This window comes from Chelon labrosus (assembly GCF_963514085.1).
Source record: "Chelon labrosus genome assembly, chromosome: 3".
Classification (NCBI taxonomy): Eukaryota; Metazoa; Chordata; class Actinopteri; order Mugiliformes; family Mugilidae; genus Chelon; species Chelon labrosus.
Genome location: NC_140339.1, coordinates 22,294,964 through 22,316,627, shown reverse-complemented (window position 1 = coordinate 22,316,627; position 21,664 = coordinate 22,294,964).

Here is a 21,664-nt window from a genome sequence, read left to right as displayed (position 1 = left end):
AAACTTTGTGTCAATAATTTAGCTTCCATTCCATCCAGTGACCATTTCTAAACGGTGGGCATAGCTTGAGTGTTGTCTCACATTGGTGTGTTAACTACTGTTTTGAAGCCTTGAGTTTTAACACGGTTGTTGCTGGCTTGTCTTTTTTTCCTTGAGCTACAAGTGGCGGGAGCTGGAGAGGACCAAGGGATGGATGTGACTTAGAACCACAATCAAGAGGGAGAAAATCGAAGCAGGTATGACCCAGACGCTCCTCTCTTTGATCCATAATATCCACTGAATTATGGATTTATATATTCTAAGGCACTACCAGCACATTGATCAGGAGAAATTTATTTAGCTGTTATCATAATGAGCCAAGTTCTCTTGTCCGCACCTAGTGACCAACCCATTTTCTTAGACTCAACCCAGTGTTTATGTCCATTTTTTTAATATACTGTCTATGGTGTAGCTCTTGATTAGCTTTAGCTTGGTCGTCCATGTTGTTCTCTGTCATGAGATCAGTCTCTTCTTCCTGCTCGGTCTGTCTGGCTCCCAGTGCCATCAATTGGTCATGTGAACAGCTGTGGCTCTCCTTGTTCTGGCTCATTCTTCCTAATTCTTCTTCTAGGAATTTTACAACCATTCTGAGAATGGTATCGCATTATTTCTGAGTCAAAGGAGATATTTGCCTAGTTTGCTAGGGAAAGCTTTGCTTTTAAATAAATACTAGGCCTGTCACTAGATTAAATAATTTAATGGCGATTCAGTTATTGATTTCCTTAGTAAATGCACGATTAAGGCTAATTAATCACACTTTAAAAAAATAATCTATTGTAAATATGCCTGGATTTTTTTCAGGTCTTTGTTACTTTTGTTTTGTCAACATCTCAGTCGATCAGAAAGATGCTGACCAGAGAGCTCTTTACTTTTAGCTGTGTGCTCGATCTGGTGGTTCACATCAAGAATAAATCCAGATAGCTTTGGTCTTGTAGAGCAACCATCTGGCAGGGCTTTGAAGCTGAACTTGTCGGTCAAAACACCCTTTTCTTCATCTATTTCTGATCCATGTCTTGCTTTTTTCTTCTGCTTTTTTTGTGGCTGTATTAGTAGCTTTGAAGCGGGGTAATATTATTTACCACTTCTACTGCACTTCAGATTCTTCTTGCTTTCCACAACATTACTGCTGCTTTGATCACTTCCTTACCTAAATAACGTAAGATTCAGTCTCCCTTCCCACATCATTTTTGCACAGTCCCTGAGTTTAGTGTCTTTGGCTTTGGAATCAAACTATTATATGAAGATGTTAATATATGAATGAACTACTCCAGGTCACACAATAAAACATAAACTGAAGAAATTAGATATAATTAATAAGAGGTTAAAGATCTACTTGGTAGTCTTTGTACTTATAATTTGACTCTTTAATTAAAACTGCGGTAGCTGCTTTTTTATATTTTTATTAGCAAAGTTAATTCGTTCCACTTCCTGGCACACCACAACCTAAAGACAAAATCTCTTATGTATTGACTGTACCAATCCAGTACGGTGTATGTAAACTGGTACCAGTACTGACCTTACTAAATGGGTCGGTTATTGGCCAGAATGTGACCAATCAATATCAAATACAGGACGCCTCTGTCAAAGTCATTGTGAATTTCCTTTGTAGTTTACACTCATTCAGTCATAGTGGGCCACTGACTCAGTTTTCAGTGTAGTCTCACAGAGATCTCCAGGCTTATGTTACCTTACAAAACATAATTTCAATGTGTTAATATGCAGTGAGGAATACAACTTTTATATTAGAAAATTGAGAGCGTTGGTTTTTGATCTGAAGTTTTTCTCTGAAGTGTAAAGAGTTGTCCAGCATAGGATCATTTGGAGAAAAAAAGACTGAAAGAGAAAAGTCAGTGCGAGAGTTTGGTTAAGTCCTTACATGCAACTTAATGATTTGAGAAAGACGGGGTGAGTTTGTGTACGAGGAGGAGGGGGGGTGTCATCATATCTATACGAGGATAACCAGAAGAATCACATTACTCATCCGCATCTCGACTTGCTGTAATATGGAAGAGCAGACTCTGTACCCTGGAAACAACTTGCTGACACTGCCATGCCTAATCCTCCTTCGTGGGCAGGAGAAACATGTATTTTGCCATTCATCATTAGCATAATAAGCCAGCACATGGCACTTTGCTGTTTTGCATAAACAGAACACCCCAGTTTATGATTATAAAGAGGCCCTGGGGCTAACTAGCCTCTTTATTCAATTAATGAATAGTTAATGTATTTAAATTAGTCCTGCCTGGTCAATTCGAATCAGTGTGTTGTGCAGATGTGAAGAAATACAAGTGTGTTTTTTTCCACGGAGGTGCACCTCAAAAATATACACACCAAAGTGTTATTAAAGACCAACATATAAGCTGTATTAAAATAAATCATGTTTTGACGTGAAATGCACCTCACAACCTTGAACTGCACAAAGAAAGTAAATTATCTGTTGAGAATATTGTAGAGCTTTAAACGTTAGGATTAAGTTTTGTTTTCCTAGTATCAGACAGTAATGGGGGGGGGGTTTTGTGGTGTAACCTATATGGTGAAGGCTATATTCATCCCAGACAATGGTGGCATGGCTGAACAACTGCAGGCATTAACATGCAGGAAAGAGAAAGTAGATGGGAAGAGTGGCTTTCAACATGAATATTTCACTGAGGAATAGAAAGGGGAGGGGGATCTGCTGCTACAGGGGTGTTCAGTTAACCATGAGATTGCACACACTGCAGAATGCATTTGGTTAATGTAATTAAGAAAACCCTATGGTGGGAGACACAGAGCATTAGTGTCCAGGGTATACTCTTCTGCTGTGATTACAAATAGCTGAGATCATGCACGATAGAAATGAATTTGACCAAATTCGTAATACTTTTTAAAATTTCTGCATCCGTGTACATATATACATACAATTACTGTGTGTGTGTGTATATATATATATATATATATATATATATATATATAGTCCTCTTTAACTTTATTGTGTGTTTGACTGAAACATAAATCAGTCTTAATGTATCAGTTCATCTTTCAGGACTAGCCAACTTACTGTGACTTAATTTCTTTGCTTTTGTGAAATCTGCAGAATAATGGAGGTGAAAGTGACTTTTCAGTTTTTTTCTGCAGACTTTTGTCTGCTACCAACATGCGGCCTGTCTGAAACCAGTAAACAAACTACAGTGTCCCTCTTTCTTGTTTTACTGTGGGTGTCAATTAAGCTGTGTTGGTACCACCTACTATTTTAAAAGCAAAAACGTAAAGAAATTGCGATACCGTAATATACCCGAAGGGGTGTACCGTGCCTACAACATTTCGTTCATAAGTGTCCAGCGTCTTCTTAAAGCTTGTGAACAAATGTGCTCCTGTTTTGGGGAAAAATAAATATAAGGACTGTGATTGCCTACTTTTGCTGTCCAAATTGAATTTGTTGCTCAGGTGTTTGCTGTCTGTCAGCTGCAGCTTAGGGGTAAGTTGGCTCAAATCAAGTTTTTCTGCAACTGTGAGCAACAAAGAAGGGGAAAAATAAGAAAAAAAAGTAAATAAACTATTTTAATTTTGAAAGAGAATTTTTTCCGTGCATGATACAATAAATCAGGAATACAATAACGACTGACTAAAAGCGAAAATGTAACAAACCCTAACTACCCTAACCATGTACCATTTCCATCGTGTAGTTGAGTAAAATTCATACCAGCAGAGTGAAGACAAGCAGATTACAGGATCACTGCTTGACCAACAACCAATGACAGTTCTATCTGCAATGATGATGTTGAGGTTCAACCTAAGTAGGCCTACAAACATCATCTGATAATTTATAGATATTTATTTAGTTGTTGTGTAATCTACAGTTATTATGGTATTAGTTCTTAATATCCTCCTCTTCTCTGTTCTCTACAAATGCTGCACTGCCCATGGTTTATTTTCTCCTATTTCCTCTGTCTGTTACAGATTGTTTTTGGTGTTTTTCATCATTAATATGAGTATGGTGTCACCTTTTCTACAACAATTTTCCATCAGGTTTTAGGTTGGTGGTGGAGTCGAGGTAGAACACCGGTTTGACTGAACAATAACAGAGAATATAGAGTCTCTCATCGCAAAATTGCTCTCACAATTCCCCTCTCCTCTTGTGAATTTTCATAGTCCTAATAACTCACCGCCCCTACTATTCTGGATAGATTAATAAACTTCTCATTGCTGCCACATAGGAGAAAAGAAACCTTTGCTCTGTTTAATGACAACTGTAAAGTGGAGGCAATCATGGGATGCCTCCCATGACATTTCCCCGTTCCTGTCCGCTCCACTTATCTTAGACAAATGGCCGTGCCAGGCCACTATCGAGATGAAGCGTTTTCCCCGAGTCATTACGTCTGTCACCGGGGCCATTTCCATATTGAAAAATCTGAAACAATAAACGACGCCTGAGCCTTTAATAACTGTGAAGGAATCATATTTGGAAAATTGCATTGAAGCAATAACCTTTTCTCCCTGTAATTAGATGACAGAGAGGTCCTGGTTTTAATTAAGTCAGCAATTTATAGCCGCACAGCCATACCTCAGCCTGCTGATTAGTATAGGAGGGATCACAGAACAGCGTTGCTTCAATTTGAACAGATTTGATCTAGTAATTACTGTGTTATATGGCAAAGGCCGCAGCAAGTCTCAGACTGTAGACTCTGTTGATGCAGTGCTCTGTGAAGCATGGCCCTTCCTTCCCATCGTTACTCGAGCTGAAAATATGCGGCGAGCAAGTGTCTGTCTGAATAGGTCTTCAAAGAGGGTCATCAACAAAGGACATAATGTTTGAGGAGGCATATTAAGGTGGATTTCTGAATATGGGGACCCGCGTGTGTGAGGGTATTTGTTTAAGTGCAGCATGATTTCGTGCTGCATCTTAATTGATCCTCTTGGTCACCGTTAAATGTTAACATTTGCACGAGGGGGCAAGAGAGTTAAGGATGCTGTTTTAGTGCCGTGTTAATAAACACGCCAATTTACTGTCAATTTATGTCCTGACAGGTCGTAATGAAGACCATGAAAAGAAGATTAGCTGGAGCCGTGGCAGCAGACAGTCTGGGGACCGTCATCATGAGACTGTAGGGACCAGCGTTTGTTGTGTGAGCTGGCAGCCTCTGGCTCGCTGTGGCCGTCCACATGACTGACATAAATGGTGCAGTCTTAGAAAAAGAATAGTGAATTTGTGTTCTCTCATTTATCACATTACACAGACATGCACCTATAGGCGATCAGAACAATAGCGCATGGCAGCCCCCTTGACATATCATTAGTGACATCAAACAGATGCTTGTGATCTGTGCCGCTAATTTCATTAGCTTCTCCGGCTAACCATAACAGTGTCTTCTTATTGTGTGGCTGAACAGGGTAAGATTTCAGAGAAAATTGTACATTTTTCTTTATGTTCGGTGCTTATTAGATTTTTCTCTATTCCAGGTTTCAGTGGTTGTGCCCAGATAAGTCACACAACCGTAGTTGATGCCGATTAGGACATACAGAATACAGAAAGTGGCAATAAAATCTCAGGTGTAACGATACTACTGCTTGACTATTATACTCAGAAAGCACTGCGCATGAACAACAACATTGCTAGTTTGTTTCTGGCCTTTGTTGCTTATTCTTTCTTTTTCCATCTTTTCCTGACATTTCTCTCCTGCCAAGATCTCCAGTAAAGGAATAAAAATCCCCCAGCATACACCCCAAAAATACAACTTTTAACAGAATGTGAACACACCTGGTGTAGATCAGACGGACACTGCATAGAGACTCCTGTGAGGCCTCTCCCAATCTAATATGCAATCCCAGAGGCCTAATGGAAGAATGGGGTTAATTAATCCTAGAGGACATATCAGATTGAGGAGAGGGGCTCCTCAGCCCCCTAGATCTTCCCTCCATAAAGGTCACACTTCACAATAAGGGAACAGTGCATGTGTTACCCCCTCTGAGGACTTATCATCCGCCTCCCTCAAAACATCTAATTTGATCTCCTTCCTTCAATCAGCCTGAAAACAAACCCCGAAACACGCTGGGACATTAAGTGCTAATACTAAATGTCGTCCCCAGGCCTTGATTCATCCATAGATCTGTGACAAAGCGCCCTAAGAGGCGATGGGGCCTGGTGCTAAATGTCTGCCACTGGCTAAACATCATTTGTGTGCCGACGTTAGATGCTAAAGAGTGTCTCTAGGCCTTGGCTGCATGACCGTGGCCAGTGATTTATGGGTCATCATTTGGGCGACATTTTCCTCTGGTCCAACATTCTAGTCAGTTGGCATTACAATACTTTCTTTACACCTTTTCTGCACTGTGGCATGTTCAAGGGGGAACTGCGCTCAAGTGAGTGCACGTGCCACGAATGCCGTACCCAGCTTTGCCTTAGTCTTGTTGCTGCAGGGATTTTCTGTGGCAGAGGACACTGTTGTAGCTAAGCACATCCAAGAAGACCTTAATACTATGTGATGTAAAGAGGTTTGTCTCCATACTATAATGGCCCTAATTATTCTCTGAGCACTGCATCAAGAGATCAACGTCAGATTAACCAAAGATTGATAACTGAAACTCCAACAGAAGAAATTTAAAAGCTAAATATTAGCGATTTCTCTTTATTTCTTCTTCTTCTTCTTCTACTCCTTAGGTTATGAACAACGACCGTAAACTCTTTCTCTCCCTTGCTTCTCCACTCCATCCAGCAGATAGGATAGTGGAGGGGTTTTGGCTGCAGGAAGAGTGTCTCCCCTGGGCTGCAGCGCAGCTCCTGTCCCCTTCTTTCTCTGCAGCTGGAGCTACCAGAGCCAGATGCTTCGTAGCTCCACCACCCTCTGTCCCCCCTTTCTCTCTTCCAGGAGGATGGTGCCCAGAGAGGAGGATGACAAACGCCTCTGCCTCCTCTTACTGACGGATTTGGACGACCTGACTCCAGCCCCGCACTGTTCCAACCGCCAGCACAAGATGTTGACTTAATGGAAGGGGGTTGGCTGTGGATGGGCCCATATGCGTTTGTATTGGGAAAATATGGCAGGGCGGTGCGTCTGTGTATCTGTGTTTTCAATAGTATTGTGTGTGTGTGTGTGTGTGTGTGTGTGGGTGTGTTTGTGTGTGTGCTTGTCTTTTCACCTAGCCCAGACTGCCTACATCCATCATGCCATGGCGCTCTGGCAAAGAGTGGGACTCAGACAGCTTCACTAACACACGGTCAGTTAAATTGCCTGTTAAATTGTCCTGGTCCGTAGCTATCTTAGGTGTAGATAAAAACACTGCACTTAAAGCCTGCACTTAAAGGCAGAAATTGTCAAGTAAATGCCAGCCTCCCTCCATGCATAGAGAGAAAGAAAAGGAAAGAGAGAGAGACAGATTCTCGCAGGGAAACACGTTTCCTTCACAAGACAAAGATTCTGCTGTGTCTCACTAAAGACTAAAGGGAGGTATGTATGTGTGTGTTATTCATCAAGCTGAAATATCAGTCATCTTTATAGCTTCATGAAAATACTGTAAAATAGAGTATCCTATATACTGTATATATACATTATATTCTGTATGCCTTTAGAGCAGAGTTTCTAAAGTCTAAAACACTTTTCGTTTCACTTTGAAAGATTCTCAAAATTATCAAACACGCCTGCATATTGATAACATAAGCTCCAAGCTGACCTGATCAATATCATAAATTATGCATGAGAAGCAAAACCTTAATGCAACTTCATCAACCTTCGCCGTGCTCCCTTAATGATTAAAACAGCGGTCTCAATCCAATACATTTGACATTTCACTCCATGCAACCAGATGGAAAATTAAGTCCCATTCTTTTTACATTACCGGCATATGAAGGATAATTGCCCGCTTCCGTCTTGTGTACCTGGAGCAGAAAGCTTTGCAGCACTGTTCTCCTGTAACAAGTCATGTAGTGATAATGTAAAAAGGTGGGTTAGTTATGGTTACTGGTCAGTGTCCACAAAGGAATACGCAACAAACTTTCATTCACAAATCTTTTGTATTTCAGTGTTGAAGTACAATTTTTGTAAGACTGGTCTAGTCTAGAAAAGAAAACTTTACTAGATTTTCCTCTTCCCCCAACCAAAACTCACAGTCAGTGCACAATGAGCTAATATCTAGTTAAAAATCAGGATTTACCGGCCACAGTGTTTTTTAGTTTTAGCATTTGTCTAAAACCTTAACAGATCCTTAGCATTTGTATGAGTTTAGATATATTAATTGTTGACAGCAGTTATATTTTCTAAAATGTATTTATTCCCTTATATAACAGAAAAATATGATTATACAAATCATTACTCTTAAATTCTATTCATACATTTTTTTTAATTACTCAAATGAATCCTGATATCATATTATTTACCATAATTACGAATATTAGACACACCTAGATTAGAATATATGCCGTATGTATGTATTTATATATACTACCTCATTGAAGCCACATACTGTGGCATTTATAGCAGAATTACAACCTTGATAAGTAGACAGACGCATGCAGTCTGCCAACATAAACTGTGAAGTGATATTACAGGTCATTTCTATTGACACAACAGGGAACTACATACATACATTAACTGCATCAATGAACAATGTGTGACAGTGACTGCAAAAACATCAATATATGTCAGCCGCCATTAAGGCTCTAATGTTTGTGTAAATCCATGAAAATATTTAGTTTAACAGCTCCAAGGTGTAACATAAAGAAAAAACCCCCATCATCATTTGTCACAGTCACATCAGCTCTCACACCTCATAGGTCACGGTTTATTGTGGAAATTGGATATTTCCATCGTAAATCGTGAAACTGATTTAAACGATCCGTCACATCAAACTGTGCGTAATTAGGATTACAGTAGATTAAGATTAGAAATAAATCTATATCCTCTTAATCTGCGGCCCCATCTGATCCTCATTCATGTGATGCCAAATATCCTTAAACACTACTTACAAATGCACAAAGTTTTAATTTAACTCCACAATCTAATTAGCACCAGAACATAGGTAGTGGACTCAAACGGTGAAAGCAGTCATTCAGCAAAATGTCTTCTTGCAAACGGCGCCAGCTCACTTTTGGTGAGGAGAGTACAAATTAACCCAGCATCACGTTGCAATGTTAAACTCTGCAACATCATTATCCTCGCGTCTCAGAGGTTTGTGGGTGCGTATTTGGGCGCTAGGGGGCAGAAAAGCTCCACAAGTGGAGGATAGATGGAGCGCATTGTGGCCGGCGGTGCGGCTGAGAACTGCTGGGGCGCACAGGCCAAGTTTTCAACTGTTTGTTGTCATCTGAACGTGGTGTAGGAAGATGTAGACTTTGGTTTTCGTTGAGAGCTTCAGATATAGTTGGTTGGAATTGGTTTTAATCGCGATTATTTTGCAAGTTTGCTGAAAATGGTGCTGTTTTCTGTTCCTAATGTTAATTCCCTGAATAGATTACTCCCTCTTTAGTGTACATTTTAAATATTAATAGAAAAAGCAGTATAGTAACTATAAAATATCATACAACATCACGTGTGACTAAAGGCCACTAACACATATCGACCCCTACCTGTCCTTTAATATAAGGTTAGGATATTTAAGGGCTATATTGTGATGCTGATGTGTTTGCATTCGCTTGAAGGTGAAGGGTGGAGGGATGATGGACTCTTTCCATGTAACCTATTTTTGGTGCACTGTTCAAGGAGAGGTGGGGAGGTCGAGAAGCCAAAGTGCAGTCTTCCTGTAGGTTTCCCAGCGCTGTTTGAGCAGGCAGGGAACTTTGCGGGGGATTTTGGCGAAACTTCTGCCCATCTGCTTGCCCATCTGAAGGGGGGCAAATCTTAACTTCCACCGTGGAACTTAGAAACGAAGACACTGGGCGCGTGTGTGCGACTGCGCGTGCGTGCGCAGGTCAGAAAGGGGATCGGGGGAACTGACTGACACAAATGTGAACATTCACAACCAAACATGCCAGAGTTTTAATGTATCATCTGTAACATCGGCTAATTTCAAAGTGCGATATTCCAGGTATAGTTTTACGCAGAACAAATACACAAAACCACCTCCATGACTCGGTTTGGGCAGTGCTTGAACAGTTTTTGAACCTAAAACGATAACTTCTTTACTTACTCATGTGAAATCGTGTCACTGCCTGAGTCTTTTATTTATTTATTTCCAAATCTAGTTTAAGACTGCCACCTTGCAGTGAAATAATAACGCGTGACACCGACTTTTACGCGCGCCTTTAACCGCACTCTTCCGTGTGTATAATGGTGATATTATCGAGCCCCCGTCATGTTTGGACCCTCAGATGTCGCGCTAGTGCGCAGGCATCACGCTAATGCAGGTTGACCGGGGGGCTCTCTCCTGCGACAAAGCCGTACAGCTGTCCTCAAATCAATACATGTCAAAGAAATATGAAAACAAACACCCGGACCGCAGCGAGTCCCGTCAGTAATTGGGAACGTCCTTCTGATCTCAAATTGGAGTTCAATACTGTATTGTATAGTGGAAAGTATACAACTAACCTCCTTTGTTAGTGTCAGGGATAGAGTTTGCTTTCCTTTTGTGGTCTGACATGCAGTATGTTTGATATAAATATAGTGCAGGTTACGCAAGAAAATAAATGTTTTAAGTCACTTCCTTCATGTGTTTCGTCGTGCATTGTGATGAGCAGCAACCAAATCAGTTCACCCTTCATTATTTATTGAATATTACATCTATGCATAAACGACCGTGCGCGTCTTGATTTGTACGCTTCCATTTTTGCATCAACGCAGGAGGAGGGTTGCATCTGTTAGGGTCCAATGTTAGTCTTAATTACTGGCCTTCGTGTTCTCCGTGGCCCTCAACCGTCTTTAATTAAAACCTTGATTAGGGGGGAGGAGGTCTCGGGCAAGACTATTACCAGATGGGTTTCCAGCAATAATAATAAAGACTTTATCCGCCGCCGCCGCTGCTGCCTGTGTGCCACAGAGCGCAGAGCTCGCTGCCCGTCCATATCAAAGCACAGCGAGCAGAAAGAGGCTGTTAATTACGCCGGTAATTACTTGTCTAATTATGGTTCGTTTGTGATTAGATTTAGAAACGTTTCGTGGTCTATAGAGAGACTCTCTGTAGCCAGTATGTAGGCTTAACACTGTATAGACTGAAATGTAATGTGTATCCACAGCGGGGTGCTGCTGAATAACCCGCCTGTAAGGGATGGATGAATAAGATCAATAGTGAAGCACTGACCCGAAAATTATCTTTATTTTTCTCAGAGAAGTCCTCAATAATCTATACGTTCAATGTACAACAAAGTGTCTCCAGATTAAGTCACAAACATGTTGTCAAACACACATTTCACTGCTTTCCTGTTTCTTATTTTTGTCCGCATTATATTTCTCCAAAATTCACCCTTCCCTCCAGAGTTTGCCAGGCTTTATTGAGCTTTTAGTGTGCTCTAGCGAGCTTTCTTAAAAGCAGCGAAGAGGTCAGCTCATGTCACATTTTCAAGGCGAGCTTTTTTGTGACCTTTCGGAGCCTCTGGAACCTCATGTAACTCACATTTCCAGTGTTAAAAGAATGTTTGCGGTTCGCGAGAAAGACAGAAAGCCAAATCAATAATGCATCCCGACACGTTCTGCAGAATTGGATATTAGCGATTTAAGAGTCGCCACATTATGAATATATCTTGCCAATGGTCTGAAAGTCATTATGAGAGCGCGCAGGCACGCCGCCGCCTTTATATTCAAGACAGGGAAACTTGCAAATAACAATCAGTTCAATTATCCTCAAAATATTTACTCCAGGATAGGATTTGTCATCCAGACGCAGGGAAGGAGGGAGGGGAGGAAGAAGTGATTTCTTGCTGCACTATGTGCGTCCATTTTCCAGACGGTTTGTCGTCGTTATTGCCTGATTTAGTGTGTGTTGTTTTACATTGCCCAGTTATCTGTGTGGGTTCACGTACAGCGTTGTGCCGCTGCATCCATTTATACATATCACACAGATCTGCGTTGAGTTTGTCACATTTGGTGTTTTGTGTTATCTCTCATCCCTTGCTTGGAGCTAGAAACTCAGTGGCCTGTGCGGCATACTGGCAACCCGTGCGCATTTATTCTTGAATCTTAATGTTTTTATGCACTTTTGCGCTGTAGTTCTATCTATCTATCTATCTATCTATCTATCTATCTATCTATACAGTATGTGGACACTGTAATTACCTCTCCTCCTCTGCAGCAGGTGCTCAGGCCTCTCTGACCCAGCGCAGTAAAGTGCCAGAGGCCAGGTGATGGCATTAGCGAAACAATGTCTATTTTTACGCGCACATCCCGCCTCCTGCATCAGGAGAGAATGGAGCGGTGCCGAATAACATCTTTACAAATGCCATTCCCCCTCACCTGTCACTCATCATGCTTGTTGAGTCTGTAGTGAGGTGAGCTCTTTATGCAAAGAATCGTTGCCGTCACGCAGTGCAGAGCATTCGCTCCCCCTTCTGGGTTAACGTGCAGTGTACGGAAACATAATTACTGTCTGCTGCACTGATTTATTTATTTATTTATTTGAGACAACTGAGTAGGTTGTATTTATTCATTTATTTTTTGTGAGTCAAATATCTTTATTTGTGATGTAACCCTTGTTTTTATCAAAGCGCGACGTTTAACTGTTCAATTATCCAAAAATGATAAAGTCATTCCAGTCATTCTGAGTCAGCTGGTAAAGCATCGCAGAAATGATCCTTATGAGTGCGCACGGGAGGTCAGAGCAGATCCGACGATAGGACAGAAAGCACAGCTGCTTACAATAGATGACACGTAGGACACATTATCAAATAGATGAACAATACAGCGCAAGGCGCCGATAAAGAGTCTCTGCAGCAGGGTTTAGTTACAGCAGAGCTGCCCAGCCCTGGGGATTATGTATCATGACCACAACTACCATACCGTGTGTTGGCTATATCGCACACCATGAATTACACAGAAGAATGCACAACCTCAGCGCTCAATGTTATTCACAAAAAAAAAAAAAAAAAAAAGTCAGATCACAGCAGTAGCATGAGTAATGGTGAAACCCTTTCAGCGCAGACCGTTGCAAAGGTTCAGACAGGTGACAGGGATGTCAGTTTATCAAAACACGCTTCCAGTCTTAGTTGGATTTGGACTGCACCCCTGATATAGTTAGATGAGGGAATATATTGTTGGGACTTAAAGGGGCGAATAACCTCCATGCACGTTGGAGAACTTTTTTTTTTAGTTAAATTGCCTTAATTCTTTGATATAAGTAACCCATTGTAAATGTTTTCATCTCTGAGGTGTCATTACATAACCTGTATAACAAGCCAACATGAAGAATTGCCTATTAATTCCTATGAATGTCACATGTGATTTGTTTTTGATCTATTGTCCAATTAAAATGCGATAAATGAAAATCTGTTTTGACAGATAACATGTAACTCCTTTCCGTCAATTTTTCTATTTTACATATAACTGTCCCAACTGTTGCTGTGATGCACACCGAAAAAGACATTTTCAGGTTTTGCATGTATTGCAACCAAACTGAGCACATCTTGGAGAGTCAGTTTAGCTTTAATTATTTGCTTTAGTCTAATTGGTTGTGGAAAATAACAGCACAGTCCAAGGTCGACTTGGTCCGTTATACCTATAAATCACAGGTGTTGTATAGATAGTCCTCTTCGGTGGTGCTGAATCCAGGCCAACACCCTTTAGCCGATGCGTAATTTACCGCGCCGTGCGTAATTAACTGCGTCGCCGTCAGACCCCGGTATGTGTAACACTTTATTTTGAACGGCGCAATACGTTTCCATTAAACGTTATTAAATCGCGGGGAGTGACGAGCTCTCATTTGTCTTGTCAGGACATCTGACAACCTCGTTAGCTCCCATTTTCCCCTGTCAGCTCACAGCGCGACACGGACACTGACTTCAGCCACTCCTGGCAAGTGAGTGATAAATGCGCCTACTCAGCCCTGCGCAAAACAGCAGCATTATTGTTGCCAGCACGAAGCATCAGAATCAATCACAGGCAAGTCTGCGTGGCAGGTGTCAGTCTTACTTTTTTTCCCCTCAAACCCAGCCCACTGTCAATCTTTAATCTAATTTAAAGGGTCATAGATTTGGGGCATAATATCCCCTCGTTTTGACTTTCTCTCTCCAGTCTGACTCGGCGGACTGACCATGTGCACCACCGGCGTCACAGCCCACTTTTAGTGCTGCACACAGGCCTAACTTGTAGATTAGAGGTTTCCCAAATTAAACTGATATGGATATTTGTGAGCAAATGGATGATCTTGTTATTTTGGCCCCCAAAAAGGGCAGAAGAACACTTAATGGCATGGGATCTTTCCGCTCCCTGCACTTTCAGATGCAATTGTAGATCGAAGTCAGACTTGTCACGTTGAGCCAAAGTGAATTCCTAACATCCAGGACGTGCCTGTCTACTCCGGACAAATTGCATCCAATCACCCCGGGGGAATTCGGCTAATGTCTCGATCCAGGGCCGGGGAGCATGGAGAGAAAACAAATCAAACCCTGCACACAGAGCGTGTAGGGCTTATTAAAACATTTCACACAGGGCAGACAAAGACAGAGAAGCGAGGAGTATGCGTTTGTGCGTGTGTGTCCATGGGGTGGGGGTGGGGTAATTAGGCTACATTACCTTTGGACACTGTATCTTAAATTGAAAATATCAGCTGACCAGTATAAACATCTTTGCACGCCACATGCATGCTGTTTGAGTGTCAGACACCGCAGGAATGGGCCTGACAAATTTAGCCACTCCATCAAGGCGTGGAGTGGCAGACTAACTTTGGCTTTATGCGTAGCTATACTTACGTGGGCCTCTCAAGTTATTGGTGACGCGAAAAAAACTCCACGAAAAGCTCACAACTTTACGCACACGGCAAGTTTTTTTTTTTTTAATCATATTTAGAAATAGCTAGTTCAAACTTGAAGTTCAGATAGAACTTACCTCCCCGTCTCCATTGCAATTAATCCCAATGCAAATGGATGAAATGCCCCCTTTTGAACGCAGCATCATCTCTATACGTGCACCCTCTGCTTTCTGGTAACGTGCTCGGTCCCCTGGACATTTTTCCCTGTCTGCTACAGCGGCAGTAAACAATAAGCTCATGAGGCGTAGGCTATGGCAGCATAATGTTCTGCATGGCTAGAGAGGGGAGGTCGATCATTACACAATTTGTTTTAAATTTGATCAGTCAGGGCGAGCAAGAGATTGACAACTGCCTGGAAAGATCGCGCAGGGCCCCTATAGTTTAAATGTAAACTTTTATACATGTTTCCCGTGCAGGCCTGTCAGCGTGTAACAGGAGATGCGTCTGAAATGTCTGATCTGGTAAATATGCATTAAGGGTAAAGACTGGGATTATGCAAATATAAGCAGATAGTCTGTTTATTATCATGAATATTTGAGTTGCAAAACAGTCTCCTTATTAAAAAAAAAAAAAAAAGAAAAGAAAAGAAAATCCAGAAACAACTGTCAGTGTGGTTTAGTGTGTGATTGTGTGTTAGAGAGAGTGGGGGGAGAGAGAGAAAGAGAGAGAGAGAGAGAGAGAGAGAGAGAGAGGTGGCGTTGTGTAGCAGCGTGGTGACGGCAGAGGGAAAACCGGCTGGACAGATTTGCGTTTACGCCTGATCTGCTTCTGGAGAGCGGGGCTGTGTGGGAAGGGAAAGGGAGCACCTGGCTCGACCGCTGTATCCCATCTCGTTTTATTGACAGCCTGATAAGCGGGGACCAAGCCGTGCGGTTTCCAGCGCGGATGTCGAGCACCCTGCTGCGTTGCACAGTATCAAGGCCTCTTAATGGCTGTTCCTCCAAATAATGGCCCAAACACAGCCAGTCCTGACTGGCCCGTACCTGCGCTGCCCCGGTCTCTTCCTGGGAGACAAGCGGCGGCGCGGTTGCCCATTTACTCGCCGTCTTGTTCAAATTGACACAAACATCAGAGGTTGTGAAATAGCATTCGAGGCTTTTAGTCCGCCTTAGTAAAAGCCAAAGCCCCATTACGACTCACAGATGACAACTTTATAGGGCTGTAGAAATAAAAACGCCTTGGCGCAGCCTAAAATAGTGCAACTGTCCACCAATATAACAGAAGTTTATGACTAATTTCTTTTTTTTAAATCCCTTTACCAAAGCGGTGCCCGGATGTGCTGTAATACCTGAGCTTTGGAGATGTGTCTACAGTCCCACAGCCCAAATACATGATAAGGAACAGAAAGGGAGCATTTATAGGCCTTCAGAGTGGCACTTTTCTACACCAGCTCTGTCCACACCTGTTGAACACCGAGCATGCTCAGATTTTAAAAGAACAACAGTGACTATGTACCTGCCCATGTATTAATACCCTCATTATCAATCTACCCTTGTCTCCCCAGCAACCGGTAAAAGCAGCAGCTGCTACGGGGAAATGCAGCTTTTAGGACACACAGTGAAGGCAGAAAAAATGAAGTTTTCATTTTTATTTATTTATTTTTATATAAATAATAACTTAAATCTTGCATAAAATGTGAAACTTAAATACCAAAACTCGTTTCAGATTCAGGGTTAGATCAGAGGATATTTCCTCATGTGCGCATTTTATTCTTAAAATGACTCTGGTGCATCATTTTCCTTCAGAATCAGCAGCGTCCTAATCGGGTGAGTTTGACAGTAAACATAAGCCCAACATATAAAGTGCTCTTGAGCAAGGCATAGCGGTTATTTGGTGCGTTAATATATAAAACATAAAGAGCGCAAAGAAAGGGAATTAATGCATTATAGTTTCCAAGAATGTTGACTGCAGGGACGCCTATCTCGGCTTGAGACAGGTGGCAATATAAAATAAATATACACGAAACTGGATAACATAAAGTGAAATATTACTGTCGCATTAAACGTAAGTAAACCACTGCGTGGGCCTGGAGAATGAGTTGTTAGCTGTCATCCCCTGCACACAGCGCGCACACACTGGGACAGTAAACAGGCCGGTGCGCTCCACATGTAGGTTACCTTGCGCACTTCCCCATTCTGCGCTCCGTGTCCTGTCCAAGGTATGACGTCGACCCGTCGCTCCAGCCAATCACTGCCAACTCGAGGCTGATGCTGAAGGGAAAGTTGCTGGTAAGAGCCGCAGATTTTTTTTCCCACTCTCATTGACATTTCAACTCCGCGACGGATCCAAAGGTAGATAGATTTGAATCGGGACCTATAAGTTTCTGTTTCTGTGACTCGGAGGAGAGCTGCGGTGGAGGGAAGAAGCGACTTTACGCGCACAGGATAACCGGCCAGACACCCCTGCTGCTTTTCGTCCGGTGAGTTTGTGTGGACCACACTTTAAATCAATCTTCTGTTACAATTTAAATCCACGACAACTTGGAAACTAACATTTAAAGACTAATCAAACACTACCGGGGGGGAAAACATAACCTTATTGGCTGGAAAAGTTAGGTAGAATTACTGGTTTAGTTCTTGCACGTTGCTCTGTGTAGTCTGCAGGAGGTGTGCACCCACATAAAGTTGAACACGGCGAGTTGATTTCATTTTTTTGTTGTCATCTATCACACGTTTAATTAGCGATCTTCGCGAAACAATTAAGCGCACGTCATTTCTTTAAATGCGCCCATTATCGTGAGCTTTGCGAGGGGAAAATTAAAGCCTTCGACCTGTGCAGTAAATTGAACGCGGATGGGATCCATTCAGCTCTGCTCGATCCATCAGCGTGGTGGAAATGTCGCTGTCCATCAGCGCAATATTTCACTTTTTTTTGTGGGCTGCGGGCTTGACAGCAGAGAGAGCTGCTTCATCAGCGTCTGTGTGATTTTAGACAAAATAACACGATGCATTAGGCAATGAGCCAAATATGTTTTTGGTCGGATGTTAAAGTTAAAACAAGTTTTTACAGAAACTTGCAAAAGAGAGGAAACGTTTTCAATTAAACAAAACTGCAGAGAAATAGCATGTGCGCCATTGTTCGTATTCATTTTGTGGCGGTCCTGGGCCTATAGGTTTTATATATTTTTATTTTATTGTTTTTATTTTTTATATTTCACCTTTAATGACATGAGCTCCCATGCGTATTATTACACACGCCCCTCGTACATTTATAAATGAAACTTCAGTTCCAAACAGCAGCTGGGAGTCTTTGGATGCCTCGGGTCCAGGTTCTTGTGTGTTTGGCTCCAGTGTTTCTTCCTGTCACGCTTTCCGAGCAGCGTTGTGACACCATTAGCCCCGGTGTTTACCCCACCCTTCAGCCTTTTGCCAGGAGAGGGCTTTTGTGGACTATACACCTTCTGTGGAGGACACAAGACCCCCCGCCCCCCTTCCCCCAGTCCTCTCCCTGCCTCTCCTCAAACTATAGTTGAACAAAAGCATCATTTACAGTAACTTATTTACAATGCACCCTGGACTCGTACAGCTGAGCAGGACGTGAGGATAAATAGTTTGAAAATAGAGACATTTATTACATGAGGCGTGAGGACGTTTATTATGATGGAACATGTTTCAAAGGCAGAATGTGTGTGCGCGTGTTTAGGCATTTAGAACTACACAAGGGCCATCTGCACACGTTTCCTCCCGAGCAAGCTTCTCGGATTTGATGGACTTATGTTTCCTTATGTTTACTCAGTGTGCTGAAAAATGAGTTGCCATTAACGGAGCTTCTGTTGCGGGTCGTACTTAACGCTTAAAACCAAACAAAGCAAACAAACAAACATCCTAAATTAATTTAAAGGAAAAAGGAATGTGCAAATTCGAACAAGCACTTTTTATAATATAGCAGAGAAAAAATAGAATTGTAATGTAAACGTAAAAAAATATTTGTGTAAATGAAGTAAATATAGAGTAATTAATTTCAATTTGATAAATGACAGCTGAAATGAACAGGAATGTAGCTGAAGAAGAAATTTGTAGTGGTCATTAAATTATTATCATTATTATTATTATTATTATTGTTATTATTATTATATTTTGTGTATTATTATTATTATTATTATTCAGATTATAATATTTTAAACCTGGATTAGTTTTTATATTAACAGCCACAATCCTTCATAATACTCCCAATACTATTATAAGAACGTTTTAATTATATATATATATACCCAGTAGCAATAATAACTAATAATATTCCATAAATACATATTGTATTGTATAAATCAATACTGTATAATACATATTAAATAATACATAAATATTAGAGTATTATTTGCACCTGAAAACGGGTGTATTACAATATGTAAATATATACATAAATATGGATATATAAATTCTCCCTTTTTTTTAACAGCAGGTACACACTAATGACATAGAGATACACAGCATTATCTGCTGCTACTCCAATCTCACTCAGAATTACCCAATGGAAAGCAGAGAGCCCAGTCAGCCATTACTAACTACAAGTGGTTTAACAGTGCTGTAACATTTTGTAAAAGACCTCCCCAGAAGTCCAGATAAACAAAAGGTGAGTGAACTCTGACCTCCAGTGGGGGATCATCACAGAGACAGACTATCAACTAAAAGGAAATAAATATTAAATAAATAAATCAACTCCACAAGCTTAAAATATCTCTCAGGAGTTTCTATTATCTTGTAGTGCTTTGATTTGGGATCACAGCTCAGCCTTTACATTTGGCGAGTTCACTATTTACCTTGAGCCAAAACAATGTTTTTCACTCCAGCTTTTTTTTTTTTTTTTTTTTTTTGTCTTTCTTATTCTGTATTTAAAGGTTTTCTAGAGGGGTACAAATACCACATCGCCTCGGGGGAAAATTGCGACCAGATTAGGCTTTCTTTTCAAGGCCTGAGACATTAGTTGCTGCTAATCCGAATTGGGCTAATTGCTTTCCCAACATCGCCCCTTGTTTTTTTTTTTATTTTTTTATTTTTTTTATTTTATAAAAAGACTTCAACAGCAATCCGATCTTCTTCGCACAAATCGGAGACATCTGAAATTTTGATTCCTACCGGGTTCTTAATATTTGACTGCTTTTGGCCTACTTGGCGTGGCAGTGAATGTTATGTGGGAGGGGGCAAAGAAATCTGAAATCTCTTGAGAGTGGAGACAACGAATTAGCTCTTGGAGCGGATTTACAGCTTAACCAAAGAAATCAATAACCTACTGGAGGTATTGTTTCCAAAGAAAACTACTTGACGCACTCATCAGGGAATCCGCCTTTCAGCGAGGGGCAGGTTAGTGCTGTGAATTTTTGACAGCTGCAGTCTGTGACAAGTGCCAATAACATTTGCACTACAAAGGTAGGCTGTAGGTACAATAAGTTTATTATTGGAGGTGTCTTTTTTGTGTGTGTGGAGAATTTCGCAGGAGGGACTTTGATTCTTTTTTTTTTATTCTTTTTTTTTAGACTTTTTTATTTTTTCTCCGAATCTTATGAATACAAATCAGAATTATATTTCCTATCTGAAAACCAATGGCTGCCAACAATCCCACGGCTCCCAGTGCAGCTGTCCAAGCCACGTGAACTCACTTTGACCGACATTAGGACACCATAGTTCAGTAAACACTGCTGAAGTCCTGCAATCAACAATCTATTGTGTTACACACTGACTTTAACTTTAATTCAGCCCAAGTTTCTTCTCCCAGATTTTCCAATAAAGAATTCTACCAAATTAAAATACTGATTGAATTTTTAAGTCATCTTTCAGTGTCTAGCCACTGTTTTTATTTTATTTTATGTTTTACAGTACATTGAATTGAAACACAAGGGCCTCTCGTAGGGCAAACTCTTGTCCGGTGGAGCGGGGGTGTTTGGGGTCTAATGCATGTCTAATAGGGGGGTCCTTGACGTGAAAATGTTTGGGAACCCCCCCTTAGCTGATATAAGCTGCGGCCATTCACGGTAGGCCCATAGGCTGAGCCACCAGTCTAAGTGAGTAGAAAACAATGCAGGAAGGAGAAACAGATGAATGTGCTCGTTTAGTTTACGGGTTGTTTGATGAAGGAGTATTGGGCAAAGTGTTGTTCCTCACCGCGGGACCCTCGGTGACAGTTTGAGCCGGTCCTCTCAGCTCATTATCTCGCCGGCCCACTGAGGGCCCCATTCAAACCGGGCAGTCCCTCGCCCCCCTCCTCTCTCTCTCTCTCTCTCTCTCTCTCTCTCTCTCTCTCTCTCTCTCTCTCTCTCTCTCTCTCTCTCTCTCTCTCTCTCTCTCTCTCTCTCTCTCTCTCTCTCTGGCAGCGTCGTTTGTCTACTCATTGAACCCATAGTCAGGAATGCGATGGTTGTTAGGGAGCCCTCTTTCACCTCCGAAGTGTTTTATTGATGAGCTCTGACTTCTCCTACTTTTTCACATGTCAAAGAAAGTCAAGTGTAGGCCTCCATGACTTCATTTCATGGCCTCCCATCCCAAAAAAAAAACAAAAAAAAACGCATTTCTCTCCCCTCCCCCTGCTTATGCTTGTCCCTCTCTCGTCTCTCTGTCTCTCTGTCTTTGCCCTTTCATGCACCCCCTTTTCTGCTTTAGTTTGGCTTCAGCATCCACACAAACCTCATTCTCTTCCCCTCGGTTCTCCTCCTTTTGGAGTAAGCGACGGGGCTCCTCAGCGCTGAGACTGGTGCTGCCCAAAAGCTCCGAGTGTATGCTCAAACACGGGCGCAGAGGGGTTGCTTTTGGGTGCGTTGAGGTGTGCGTTAATAGTC